A 14,278-nucleotide genomic window follows, 5' to 3' on the forward strand; every position below is an offset into this window, starting at 1 on the left:
GGGACCCCTGAAAGGGCCATAAGGTCATTATATGGGGGGTCACGAGCTGTCAACCTCCATCCCAAACCTCGCTTTGCCTCCAGCATTTATAATGGTGTTAAATATATGAAAAAGTGTTTTTAATGTATAAGGGGGGGTGGTCACACTCTGAGAGTTGCTATGTGAAAGGCGTCACCAGTACAAAAAAGTCTTAGAACCCCTGATCTACGTAAATCCTTAAGCATTGTCCGCACATACATTTTGCTAGGATTACAATGACCACTGAGACAAAGGTTTAAGCCTTGGCTACACTTTCAAGTTAGGGCACCGGGACTGATTTAATGCTCTCTAACTCCTGAGATGTCCACACTGGCAAGGCACTTACAGCGCCCAGACCCTGCGATTGGAGCGCCCCTGGTAATCCACCTCCACAAGAAGCATAAAGCTTGCTGTGCCCCGGCTGGAGCGCTGGAGTGTCAGTGGGGACAACATGTTCCATTACTGCACTGTGATTGGCCTCCGGAAACGTCCCATCATCCCCTGAAATCAAGTGGCCACTCTTCTCATTGTTTTGAACTCGGCTGCAGGCATGCGAATATCCCCTTTCAAAGCTCCGTTTCTGACAGCCCACATGCTTATCTACTCTGGGACGCAGAGCAAACCATTACTGTGGAATGCTCCTGCTGCAGAAACAGGCGTGTGTATGTGAGAGAGAGAGAGGTGGGGGCTGATGTCGGGTTTCCCCATCCCCCCTGCCGCTGTCTGAACTCACAAGATAGCATGCTGACACACTCTGCCCCCCCATGCTTTGCAAACCCTTTCCAAAGCACACTGCAGCCACTTGCACACTGGGATAGCTACCACAACGCACTGCTTTCTGTGGCGTTGCAAGAGCTGCTAATGTGGACATGCTCCCCGGTCACAAGGAGCACAGTGCGAACACACAGCAGCGCTTTCCCTGCTGCTGTCTCCGAAGGCTGGTTTAACGACTGGCGCTCTCCATCTGTGAGTGTAGCCATGCCCTTAGTTTCCATAGAGACCTTATGTGACACACTCTGGCAAACTAGGATGCAGATACCAGACCTGGGGATCCTTGCAACCCTTATGCACCCCATGCCCTCTGCCAGTTGGCACCAAAAGGTCCCGTGGTCACACCCTTCTTTCCATATGAAAAAAATATTGTCCTACAATATTATGCCCCAGGAAGTGGTCAAATGAGTACACCGCGCTGCAAGGGAGCTCACTGACCTGCTGTACATTCTAATGACTTGGTCACCACAAGTCACAGTAAATCATCTGACATCTCCTGCCCCTGCAGTGTCTGAGCAACACACACCTGTCTGTGGAATCACAGGTAATAGGTTTAACTCATTTATCCATAAGCGTTTTGCTAAGCTTTAGTCATCCTGCGTGTCTGAGGACTCCAGCTTTAATTAGGCTGCCTTCAGTAACTTAAGCGCCAATGGTGTCGGTTCAGTATAAAGACATCACAGTCTGAAGCGATCACAAAGTGTGGACAGGTTTTTTCAGAAAGAACTTCAGCTTATAAAACAAAAAATCCTTTCAAGAAAAGAAAAAAAAAATCAAGGCAACGCTAAGGTTGCAGACTCCGGCCTGAATCTGCAACACAAGTGCTTAACTTATACTCATGAGTAGTCCTGTTGAATTCAATAGGGCCACTCACGTATCTAAGTGATTGCAGATCCAGACCTCAGAGCCCAATCATGGTCCCACTGAATTGAATGGCAAAATTCCCATTCCCCTAAATAGGAACTGGGAAGCCCACTCGAGTATACAAGGGCGGATATTCTCTCTCGGTCACCTCTAAGCTTATGGAGTGAGAGCTGCTTGGCATGTTTTCTGAACGGTACGTTAAACAAAGACGGGCCATTATCTGAGTGACTGGTTTAATGCTCCAGCCCTCCCCTTCCCCCAGCCTGACAAGGGGTCAGTTTGTTTTCGTTAAAACTCCCAGGATTAAGTCTCGGCAGGATGGTGGGAGCAAAGACTCTCTGAAGAGCCTGAAAAATGGCCTCCTTTCTGCTTTGGGCAAAGGAGAGGCCCGAGCCCCTTGGAGGCATTGGAACTTTTTACTTAGACTGTTTCCTACTCCCCACCATAGGAGGGCACAGACTTGCTACAGGGCACAGCCCAAGAGCTACCCCCCAGGACTCAACCATCAGTATGCCCTCACCCAGGTAACAAGGTGACGATGAAGCAAGCAAGGAGCCTGCCTTCACCCCAAGTGGGGAGGGTGGGGTGGGAAGAGAGAGAACCTTAAGACACAACCTTTGACACCCCCACTGTTAATTTCTCTCTCTGGTTGGTTTTGAGACCTGGTTACCCGGGCATGTGTTAGCAAGACCAGACTGGGCACACAGCACTCAAATGGTGACAAAGATCTGGTGCAGAGAAATGACTAGCCAGAATATCCATCGACAGCTTGTATCCACAGCTGCCAAAGCATTATGAACCAAGGCCCCTACGTTCTTCCTGCCCAGAAAAAACAAATTCTGGTCATTTGTTGATATGTCAAGAGAGGTCCCTTCCAGCAAGTGAAGAAACCACCCTCTCATGTCAGTTTATCAATGCAAGTGCATGGGTGCAAAAGCTTCCCGATAGGGCTTTATCTAATTCCCAGCAACTTCACAAGGTGGTGAACTGGGTGCTTAGAGATAGGGGAGGCTTTGGAAAGCAGAGGGCTGAGTCAGGTGGAAAAAATATGAAATAAAGAAAAAAGTTGCAATCCCATCTAAATCTTTGGCTAAAGAGGAATACTGAAGATGGCTGGTTTCCTTTGTCAAGCAGCCGTTTGTTTTCCAGGTCAGGAGTAACAATGGGAACCCACAGATAGCCCTGCTCACAGCAGCCTGCTGTTCCCCAGCCTGTCAGCACATCGCCAAATGTTATTTCACATAAACCACATCTGCCATCATAGTATCAGGCAGATCTGAGCCACCATGCACTTCATTTAAGCTTTCAGTTAATCATGGTTATCGATGCAGGTTCTACATCTCGCTTTCACTCAGCAGCCTCCAGTAAATCAAGCATTCTGGGGATGACAAAGCCTGCTCCATTTGCATAATTGTTTCATTCGCTGCTTTCCTTTATTATATGCATGATCTCTTATTTTCATAAAGTGCATTTAACAAATGCAACTGGGACCACAATAGTCATCTGAGAAGGTCAGAAGAAATTAGCGTCAAGGCCGGGTCTGCAAAAGCATAATGCCAATCTAATGCTCACTGAGGCGTGGAAATATGATCATGAATTCCTTTAGGAATTCTCTCATATATCTAGATTTCCTAGATGTTTGTGCATTAGATGAATAATATACTCTCACTTTGTACATTCCCAGAGATAAAAACACCCTGCTCACTGATTCTTCTATTCAGCACGAAGAGGACGACAGGCCTGTTCCCCCCACATACCCGTAAAAGGACTTTGCCAACAACATGTCACTCATCTGAGAGGTCAGTATGTAAATCAGGAGCTGATCAAAGGCCTGGAATTTGGCTAGCTAACCTCAATCCCAACCTAACACTTTGTCTGGCAAATGCATAGAACACCATCACGCATAGGAAATAGGACGAAGGCTGAAGTTATACAGTGGGTCTCGCTATTTATAGTGTTTCAAAACCAAGTTAAAAGTTGTTAAGTGCCAACAGTATATCCTCACATTATTTACAAAACCCAGACAAGGAAACAGTTGTCAGATCGACCGGATCTATTTCTTTGAAGTAACATATTTTAGACAAAGGAAATACAGTAGATCTAATCTACTTGGATTTCTGTAAGGCATTTGATACAGTTCCATGTGGGAAATTAGTTAAATTGGAGAAGATGGGGATTAATACAAGAATTGAATGGTAGATAAGGAACTGATTAAAGGGGAAACTACAATGGTCATGCTGAAAGATGAACTATCAGTCTGGAGGGAGGTTACTAGTGGAGTTCGTCAGGGATCAGTCTTGAGACCAATCTTAAACATTTTCATTAATGACCTTGGCCCAAAATGTGGACATGCACAAATAAAATTTGCAGATGACATGAAGTTAGGAGGTATTGCCAATACAGAGGAGCACCAGATCATCATACAAAAAGATCTGAGTGACTTTGAAACAGGAGTTATAGAAATGGGATGAAATTTAATAGTGCAAAATGCAACGTCATGCATGTAGGGACTAACAACAAGAATTTTTGCAATCGGCTGGGAACATATCACTTAGAAGCAATAGAGGAAGAGAAAGACCTGGGAGTATTGCTTAAATCGCAGGATGACTATGAGCCGCTAATGTGATGCGACTGTGAAAAAGGCTAATGCAATCCCTGGATGCATCAGGTGAGATATTTCCAACGGAGAGAGGGGCATATTATTGCCATTATACAAGGCACTGGTGAGACCTCATTTAGAATATTGTGGACAAGTCTGGTCTCCCATGTTTAAGAAAGATTAATTCAAACTGGAACAGATGTAGAGAAAAGAGTTACTAGGCTGATCAGAGGAATGGAAAACCTCCTTTATGAGAAGACACAAAGCACTTGGCTTGTTTAGATTAACCAAACCAAAGGTGATGGAAGATAGAATTGCTCTCTACAGAGGGATAAACAGCAGGGAAGGAGAGAAGCTATTTAAATTAAGGGCAATGTGGACACAAGAACAAATGAATATAAACTGACCATCAACAAGTTTAGGCTTGAAATCAGATGAAAGGTTCTAACCATCAGAGGAGGGACATCCTGGAATAGCATTCCAAGGGGAGCAGTAGGGGCAAAAAACAAAAACAAAAAAAAACACCTAACTGGCTTCAAGATTGAGCTTGATAAATTTATGGAAGGGAAGGGAGGATGAGACTGCCTACAATGGCATATGGCCCATCCATGTCTGCTATTAGTAAATCTTTCCAACAGCAGAGATGGGACACTAGATGGAGAGGGCTCTGAGTTGCTACTGTGAATTCTTTCCCAGGTGTCTGGCTGATGGGTCTTGCTGACATGTCCTGAAACTAACTGATAACCACATTTGCGGTTGGGAAGGAATTCTCCCCCAGGTCAGATTGGCGGGGGGGTGGGGGCTTCACCATCATCTGCAGCACGGGTCACTTGCAGGTTTAAACTAGTGTAAATGGTGGCTTCTCTGTAACTTGGAGTATCTAACCCATGATCTGAGGACTTCAATTGCTCAGGCAGAGGCCATGGGTCTATAAAAAGGAGGAGAAGAGTGAGGTTCTGTGGCCTGTGGTGTGCAGGAAGTCAGGCTAGATGATCATGACCTTCTGGCCCACAATCTGAGTCCAAGATACCATAAATGTAACAATTCCTTCTTGGTCTTCGGGTTAACTGGAACTCTAATTCAGGGATGGTGATGTAGGTGGGGCAACATCTAACCATCTCAGACACCAAACCTTTCACCTTGCACCTCTATGCAGCTGCAACGTTCTATTTCCAGTTATCTTAAGTACAGCATAACTTCTGGTGAGATACACATACGGCTACAAAGTGGTAGAAAATGAATGGCACCAACTGGCTGGGAGAGAAGGAAGTGCATCACTCGTGGAAGCAGGGCTGCATTTTCCAATAGCCACATCATCTTTCACTCTCCAGGTAAATTAAGTATACTCCTCAGACAAAGTAGATATGGTCAGAGGATGCTGACCTCAGCCATGTATGAAAATAGTAACTGGACCAAAATTGTTTTTTGGTCAAATTTTTTGGGGTGGCCAAAATACGGCTTTTCAACCAAAACAAAAATTCTGTAAGACATTTTCATTATGGAAAAAGATTTTTTTCAATGAAAAATGATAAATTGTTCTTTTGGTTTTTCCCTCCCCATCTTTCCAGTGTGAAGGAGGGGAACTCTGAAAAAATGATTTCTTTTAGCTAAAATAGAAAAAAAGAGAAAATGAGCAAAATGTTTTCTATAAAATTATTGCTCTGTTCCATTTTTTTTTTCAGACAATACATAGCATTTGCCAACCAGCTTCCATGTTACCCTTCTGCGGACATGTGAATGAAGCCAGGACACAAAGATCAGCCTCTTAACAGCACTCTATTACTGCGAGCATGAGCCCAGCCCAACAGAATTCTGCTGACTCATTAGTGATTTCTCTAAGAATTCTTAAAACGTCAGCATTCTAGAGTGGCTCGGGGATCATTCCTTAGCTAAACTGCTATAAGAGTTAATCCCGACTCCAAGCTGAAGATGTAAAACAAACTATAAAGAGACAATTTCAAGTAAGATATAAACACAGAAGAGAGCTACAGCTGTTAATCACTGTGTGTAAGCGACACGGCTACTTTCAGTTAGTACAGGTAATTTTTCATTGCCTTCGTCCTGAAAAGGTTAGAAGCCTGGAGCACAGTGTGAAGTGTGAGAGGGAAGAAGAGATCAGCAGATGGGAGAAGGGAAAGATCCAAGTCAAGGAGAAGCCTCCATTACTTAGGACTAATACACGTTAAACATGAAATGAACCTAGGTTACTCACTGGGTTGGATTTTTTTTTCTTTCCTTTGCTGCTTCTCCATTTCTTTGCTCCCACAAGGTTGTTCTCTGCCTCCATTATAGCAGCTCAGGTTCTGCAATGCATCCTCGTGCTAATGCAGAGCCCAGCACAAAAACCAAGACACGGCAACTGGGGCTACTGCAACTTAAGCCCAAGTTGCCATAGCCTCAATGCACGTGGCAGCAGCTGGACAATATAAAGCATTTCAACTACTCCTGCTCCTACCCCTGCCACGTCCCTCCTGCTAACCCCTTGTATGCTTTCTGTACCAGGCGTCCCAGTAACAGGTCTTTAGGAATCCACACCTGGAACGATGCGGCCTCTGGTGGGACACTACTGAGAGTACCAGTTCAGGACAAATTGCTTAGAGCAGGGCAGTCACAGCCCAAAGCTGGGGTTCCTTTACTATTAAGGCACAGCAAACCAGCCAGACAGAGAGGACTTCGATTTTACCCCACTGGCTAACCAAAGTCATACAAGCAATTCCCTTAGACACTCCAGTTCCCTTGTATCACCACCAGCACCACTCCTTATGGGGATGAATGATTATGAAAACTAATACCTCAGTAAAATAGAAAGGTTCCCCAGATCCCAAAGGGCCAAGCTCCAGACCCAGGTCAGTATACAAGTCTTACCCACAAATCATGCTGTTGCTAACCCTTTAGAATCTAAAATCTAAAGGTTTATTCATAAAAAGAAAAATATAGATGAGAGTTAAAACTGGTCAAATCGATCAAATACATACAGAAATGATAAAGTTCTTGGTTCAGGCTTGTAGCAGTGATGGAATAAACTGCAGGCTCAAATCAAGTCTCTGGAGAACATCCACAGCTTGGATGGGTCATTCAGTCCTTTGTTCAGAGCTTCAGTTCCTCCAGAGGTAAGAAGCAGGATTGAAGACAAAATGGAGAAGGAGCAGCTGCCTTTTATAGTTTCTTGCCATGCAGCCTGTGCTTCCTTTGTTCCAAACACAAGCTGCCCAGCACATAGCTTGAAAGCCTTAGCGTTCTCTCCATAGGCAGGTCCCTGCATGCCTTGCTGAGTCAGGAGGTGTATCTGCCTTCTCTCAAAAGGGTCAGTTGTATAGCTGATGGTCCTTAATGGGCGATCAAGCAGGCTAGCAGTGCCGATGCCAAACTGTCCAGGGTGTCACCCAGAAGCACAGCACAAGTTTGAAATACGGACAGGATAGAGCCAATGCTTATAGCTTTAAATGATACCCGCATACAGACAGCATAATCATAACCAGCAAATCATAACCTTTTCATAGACACCCCACTTTGTACAAGATTTGGTGCCACTATAGGACCTTGGTTGCAACAATGATCTATGCGGTCACAGTTGATATTAATAATGTCACAGTACCATATAACCCAGTGCCATCATTGGCAGAGGTTAGTAGCAGAGGTGCCAAGTATGATGGTACTGAATGTATGATGAGAAGTCTTAAAGCCACCAGCTACTTTGTCAGCGTGAGGTTCTAGTTCCTGAAGCATCAGTAGCCAGGGTGGATGAGAGAGGTGGGAAAAGAGGGAACAATTGTACCAGGGCACTGAGCTCAGGGAGCCCCCAAAAATGTCTAACATCAAATGGGAGGGAGTAGGGATCTGGCAACCATGATGTATGTGTTTCTCTCAACGGGCCTGGAGGTAGCCTTAGCAATCTCCTGTAAGCTGACGAACTAGGAGCTCAGAGTCCCTCACAGGGCCAATACAAGGCATATAGCCTGTTTGGGCGTACAGAACTAGACAAAATTTAAGATGTTATATTTCAAAAAGGTTTCATCTTGACAAGCTGTAAAGCAATTTTTCTCCACTAAGATTTTGGTTTCAGAAAATAATCTGTGACCTGTAGCCCAGTTCCAGACAAGACAGGTTACTGGGAATGCCTTGTCTACAGGAAGACAATTTGCCTGGTTTAGATCAGCAGTGGAGGAGACCACATGCCTGAATTTATTATTTTGTTGATGAATGGAGTGTTTGAGAGACTGGCTTTGCTATGCTAAGGATTATTTTTAAGGGGTTATACTGAATTTCCCATCAACGTTTAAGGCATTTGACCTAGATAAAACCATGCCAGCTTCCTCAAAAGTAGCTGGATTTTCAATATCTTTGAGGAGGAGAGGGAGGCACAGACCAACAGGTTATATGCTATAGAAAAGGCTGAATATTTTTTAAATTCAATATAAAAATCAAAACCCATCTCGGAAAAGTCAGGCTCTCAAGCACTCATCCATCAAGGAAATAAAAATAAATGCAGACATCCAATAAATGTCATCTTCTCCCTCAGTTAAACTAAAACCAGACACATCTTACACACAAGGCAATCTTAAGTGGGACCTATCCGAGTTGACACTTGGTAACAGTGACTTAAGTCGTACAGCCCCAAAGCAGGCCTCTTGCACCTGATTTGTCTGGAACCCATGGAAGCTGCAAGGTGAAGCAAGTGAAATTCATAACCCATAAGAATCCCAGATATGGCAAAGACACCTTGCTGTGTGTGTACAAGCCATGGGAGGACAGAGTGACATTTCATGATCTCAACTTGGGGAGGTAAGTCCCAACATCAGACAATCCAGCCAATCCAGCTTTCAGCCCTCTCTCTCTGTACCTGAAGGAGGCCCAACATTTGGCTCCTTGACTACAGTCCCAGCTGACAACAAGAGCTGAAGTCCATGAAGCCCTCACCCCAAATGTGTCTTCTTGTTCCTTTCTAGATTTTGTCTTGTTTTTATTAACAGGGAAATGCCCCGGCCATTTTAGTCTCTCTAATTTTAGGGTGTGAAAGTGGGGCTGTGTGAGCCCTCAAAGCCTATGCAGAGAATTACTCTTTCAGATACCTTCTCTGGGTTTAAACAAGCCCAGAACATGGTCTCATAACAGACACTAATTAAAGTCTTGAGACCTGAAACTGTCATCTCCAATTTCCTATAAGCAAGAGTTGTAAAAGATCTGCTTACCTACAATGTTGTGTTAAAGATTATTATAAGCGCTGTGCTGGGGGAAGGAAACCACATAAGAGAGAAAGTGTTATAATTGGCCCAGAGGTTGTGGTTCAGACATGAAGATAATCATTTGGTTTCCTTATTAAGCTGCTTAACCAAATACAAATGAGAAATCTGATGACTTTGGTAAAATGTATTAGTGGGGATTTATAACCAAACAGCCAGCCACTTTCTTAGAAAAAGGATTATGTTTGGTATTAATTTGATGACTTGACTCCAGTTCAATATGGAGACTATCTTGTTTAGTTGATTTGATTTTGATTTAACAGTGGTTAGTATTACTAGTTTAATTCTAGAGCCATGTGTTCTTGATTTCATTTTAGAAGAAGAGGTTTAACAACATTTATCATATACAAATTGACACAGCGTCACATGTCTTTCACTAAGAATCATGAGTCCTTTGATGGCCTGGGGTGGACACCAGTCAGTCAACGTAAATGCCTGATCAGCTACCCCTAATAAGTCTATGGTTCTCACCCAAAAAGCACCCCTGGTTGTTTTTGAAGGAGGTGTCAACTTATCAGTAAGCCTTGGTGGAACTTTGTTTCTGAACAGTCCTTAGTTTGGGCTCTGTTCTTTGAATCAGAAGACTGTTCCAGCAAGCAGAGCTAAGACAGAAAGACCATGTTATTCCTGGTGACAGTGGATGAGAAATTGCTTTGGATTTTTTCTGAATTTCTATATTATCTACATTTTACTCACGTATTAGAGCTGGAAGACGGGTCATCCCATGTGACTGGCAGATTAACTAGGATTTAAATACTTGCAGCTTGCAACTTTATTTGTGCAAGATGCTTCCTGAACTGAAACGGACAAGCACGTTCTGAATTTCCAAGGTGTTTCACACTTTTCCTGGTGTCTGCCTTTGCCTGCAAGGGCATTTCTAGCAGTTTTGGATTACAATGAAAGCCACAAGTTCAGTCAAGAGAAAAGACAACTGCCTTAATCATTGACAAGAAGCCATTCCCCAGAGAGCCTGCTAGAGTCTATTCCGAGAAGTACCTAGGTGACCATTCTTCTAAATCACCTCACCACATAGAGGTAAAACAACATATAGCACCACACAACAGATGAGCAACTTGATTTTGCACCAGCTTTACTCTACTTGTGAGTCAATTCAGTCTACCATCTGATTGGGAGCTTAGTCCCTTTATATTGGGGCAGCTAACTGGGGACGTAGAAGGGCGCAAGGCAACAGAACCGGAGAGCTGGGACTAACAAGTGGCAGGAATCTCACACTAAGGATGTGAAGGAAAGGGGGACAAGGGCCCCAATGCAGACAGGGATAATGCTGCATGTTACAGATCAGGCTCAGAAGCCACAATGCATCTCTGTGCTGGTACAGAGCAAGAGGAAGCTGCTGAGGCCTCCAGGGACCAGTTCAATTTGTGCCCCCAATTACCATGGTCCCCATGGGTGTGGAAGTAGCTGGGGCACAGAAATGCCCCACCAAAGCGATTTCCTGGCCCTGCCATGCCCACACCAATCCCAGCATTCCCCAGTATGGGGATTTGTAGCAGATCTCGGTGTAGTTCTTAGGGATCCATACCATAAAACCCACTAAAACCCCCCAGCACAAGTGGGGAGCACAAAGGCCAAGAAGGGATGAGGCCAGCTGCAGGAAGGGCAGCTAAAGCCACCAGCTACTTTAGACTCAGACTTTAAGGTCAGAAGGGACCATTGTGGTCATCTAGTCTGATCTCCTGCACAATGCAGGCCACAGATTCTCACCCATCCACTCCTGTAACAAACCCCTGACCTATGTCTGAGTTATTGAAGTCCTCAAATCGTGGTTTAAAGACCTCAAGGTGCAAAGAATCCTCCAGCAAGTGAGTGTGAGGGTCTTGCTCCTGAAGCATCATCATGTCCTGCACAGCTGCTGAGCCAGAGCTCCTGGTCCCTCACACTGTGCCAATTGGCTCAGCTAGAAATCAAAGTGCTGCTGTCTGAGAACAGAGAAGGACACGTCTCTCCATGGATTCATTGGAACCAAACAGCTGGTCAGTGTCTCCATGTTGGGAATCCTAGGTCAGCAAGGCATGGCGGCATTTCTGGTCATGGTGATTCAGACTTAACTCCTTCGTGAATCAATAATACAGAATTCCCCCATCCCTCACTTTGCCACCACGTGTGAACATTTTCCTTTACGAGCAAAATAGCAAAGACAAAGGCAAACTAGTATTTTGCACAACATACGAATAAGCACCAGAAGCGTGGGGTTCTCCTAGCTCGAGAAGGGTTTGTGATCAAGGCTTCAGTGAGAAGAGGGAGGAAAAAGAAGAATAAGTTTAACAGCAAATTTTGGAAGAATGCAGCAAATGATATTACAGTGGTGCTAGGAACCCCAAACAAAGATCCAGGGCCCAAACCAATAAGATGAAATTCAATAGAGCAAATGCAAAGTACTGTACCCGAGAAACAAAAGTCAAATGCACAAATACGAAATGGGGAATAACTGTCTGGGCAGTAGTATTAGGGCTGGTCTACACTATGGGGGAAAATCAATCTTAGATACGCAACTTCAGCTACGTGAATAACGTAGCTGAAGTCGAAGTATCTAAGATCGAATTACTCACCATCCTCATGGTGCAGGATCGATGTCCGCGGCTCCCCCTGTCGATTCCGCAACTCTGTTCAGGTTGGAGGAGTTACGGAATCTATATAAGCGCGTTCAGGGATTGATATATCGCGTCTAGATGAGACACGATATATCGATCCCCGAGCAATCGATTGCTACCCGCCAATACAGCGGGTAGTGAAGACGTACCCTTACAGAAGAAGATCTGGGGGTGATAGTGGATCACAAATTAAATACGAGTTAACAGTATGATGTTGTGAAAGAGGCAAATGTCATTCCAGGATTATTAACAGAAGCGGCGGATGGAAGACACAGGAGGTAATGTTCTTCTCCACACCGATAAGGTCTCAGCTACAGTATTGTGCACAGTTTTGGGTACCACATTTTAAGAAGGATGTGAACAAGCTGGAGAGAGTCCAGAGGAGAGCAACAAAAATGCTAAAAAAAAAAAAAAAAAAAAAAAAAAGAAGGTTTAGAAAACCTGGCCTAGGAGAGAAAGTTTAAAGAATTTGACATGTCTGGTCTAGGGGAGAGAAAATAGGGAGTGTGGGCAGAGGTCAGAACATGACAAGTCTTCAGATATGTTAATGGTTGTTATAAAGAGGACAGTGGTCAATTGTTCTTCATATGCACTGTAGGTAGGACAAGTAGTAATCAGCTTAGTCTGGAATAAGAGAGGTTTAGGTTATCTATTAGGAAAAGCATTTCCAACTATAAGGATGGTTAAACACTGGAACAGGTTACCTAGGGAGGTTGTGGAATCCCTGGAGGTTTTTAAGAACTGGTTAGACAAGCACACACCTTTCAAGGATAATCTGGGTATACTTCAGTCTACGTCAGTGCAGTAGGATAGACTACATGACCACTTGAGGTCCCTTCCACACCTACAGATAAACACACAGGGAAATGATCCAAGTGAAGTAACAAAGCATTCTGAGGTAAGTTAGCATGACATTGAAGCATTACGCACACTGGGTAGGACAAAGGCCACTGTGGAAAAATAAAAAGGGAGTGCAGTTAACTGAATGACGTCAAGACTGTACATCTCATAAAAGCTAATTGTAGAGGATAAAAGGAAGATTACATAAGACAAGTTAACTATTAAGAGGCTTCCAAGAATATAAGGAACAAAAGGAAGGTCAGGACACGAGTATGGCAGGCACTGTAACCAGACTGAGCAAAGGCAAAACACTGAACAAAAAGCAAATGCTTCAAAAATAATAAGATCTGTGTCTCCACCTTCCATTTAACATGAAGCCTGACAAGATTTTGGGGTGGGAAGAAAGTTGACAGGACAGCTCCATGGACAGACATGTATTGTTAGAAATAGTTGTGCTGCAGGCAGACTGATTTCCAAGGCCGGTAAATACAGCTTTGGGTTATTTTAGTGGATAAACCCAGGGCTCATAGGAGCTACAACAATACAGACGATAATGTAAGTTATAATGGAATGAAGCTCTAATTTGGATATCATAGGCAAAGCACCGAGTTTGGGACTCGAAGGAAACAGGGAGAGGCTACTGGGGGTGCTGCAAGGATACTTATTAAGACAACTTTTGTTCTAGTTCCAGAAGGATTAAACATGCAATAGGGTAATAAAATTTGTCATCTGAGATAGTCTGGTTCCAAGGTTGTGACCACCCCTTCCCGTGACACCCCCAAGGACCCATTTTGCTGGCAGAAGGGAGTTAACATGTGAAAAACTAGGCCTGCTAAGAATGAAGGGGTGAAGCACAGTGCTCTGCCATTGCCCCCAACCCATAGCAGCTCCTATGCAAAACTACTGTGAGTACTGGGGCATGTTCCCATGGGATAGGGATGGAAAACCCACAGCAAAGCACCGAAGACATTAACACGGGTCAGGCCTGTATTACCACAAACCTTCCTCCCAGCTTTCCCAGGGACAAATCGACAGCTCGCCGACTTCGATTAAGATTAGGGCCCTGAGGAAAATCACAATTTCACAGACTGCACAGAAATTAGCAATTCAGTACCGTGGGTTTTCCACCGTGGGAAGGAGGCGCAAAAGCAGGCCTCTGCATACGCGTATATCGTTCTCAGAGCACATGTTCCAAGCGGCAGCGGCACTGGCTACCGTGCATTGCATAAAACCTGACATCACTTGGAACATGTGTGATGGGAGGCCCAGCTCAGAATGCCCTGCGCTGTCAGGCTGTCCCTTACTCCCCAGGGCTGAGTGCTTCGCTCCCCCAT

At 44.4% G+C, this 14,278-nt stretch overlaps 1 long non-coding RNA gene across 2 annotated transcripts; it reads left to right on the plus strand.

Annotated features, from left to right (window-relative positions):
- The first annotated feature begins 3,288 nt into the window (after positions 1-3,288).
- LOC115652794 lies at positions 3,289-6,881 on the plus strand. 2 transcript variants are annotated; one of them, XR_004000744.1, is made up of 3 exons: positions 3,289-3,452; positions 5,409-5,583; positions 5,935-6,881. It is a non-coding gene; the product is annotated as an uncharacterized LOC115652794 (long non-coding RNA). The 2 variants fall into 2 exon arrangements; XR_004000745.1 differs by having other exon boundaries at positions 5,429-5,583.
- The last annotated feature ends 7,397 nt before the right edge of the window (positions 6,882-14,278 follow it).

Source organism: Gopherus evgoodei, chromosome 5 (assembly GCF_007399415.2).
Source record: "Gopherus evgoodei ecotype Sinaloan lineage chromosome 5, rGopEvg1_v1.p, whole genome shotgun sequence".
Taxonomy (NCBI): domain Eukaryota; kingdom Metazoa; phylum Chordata; order Testudines; family Testudinidae; genus Gopherus; species Gopherus evgoodei.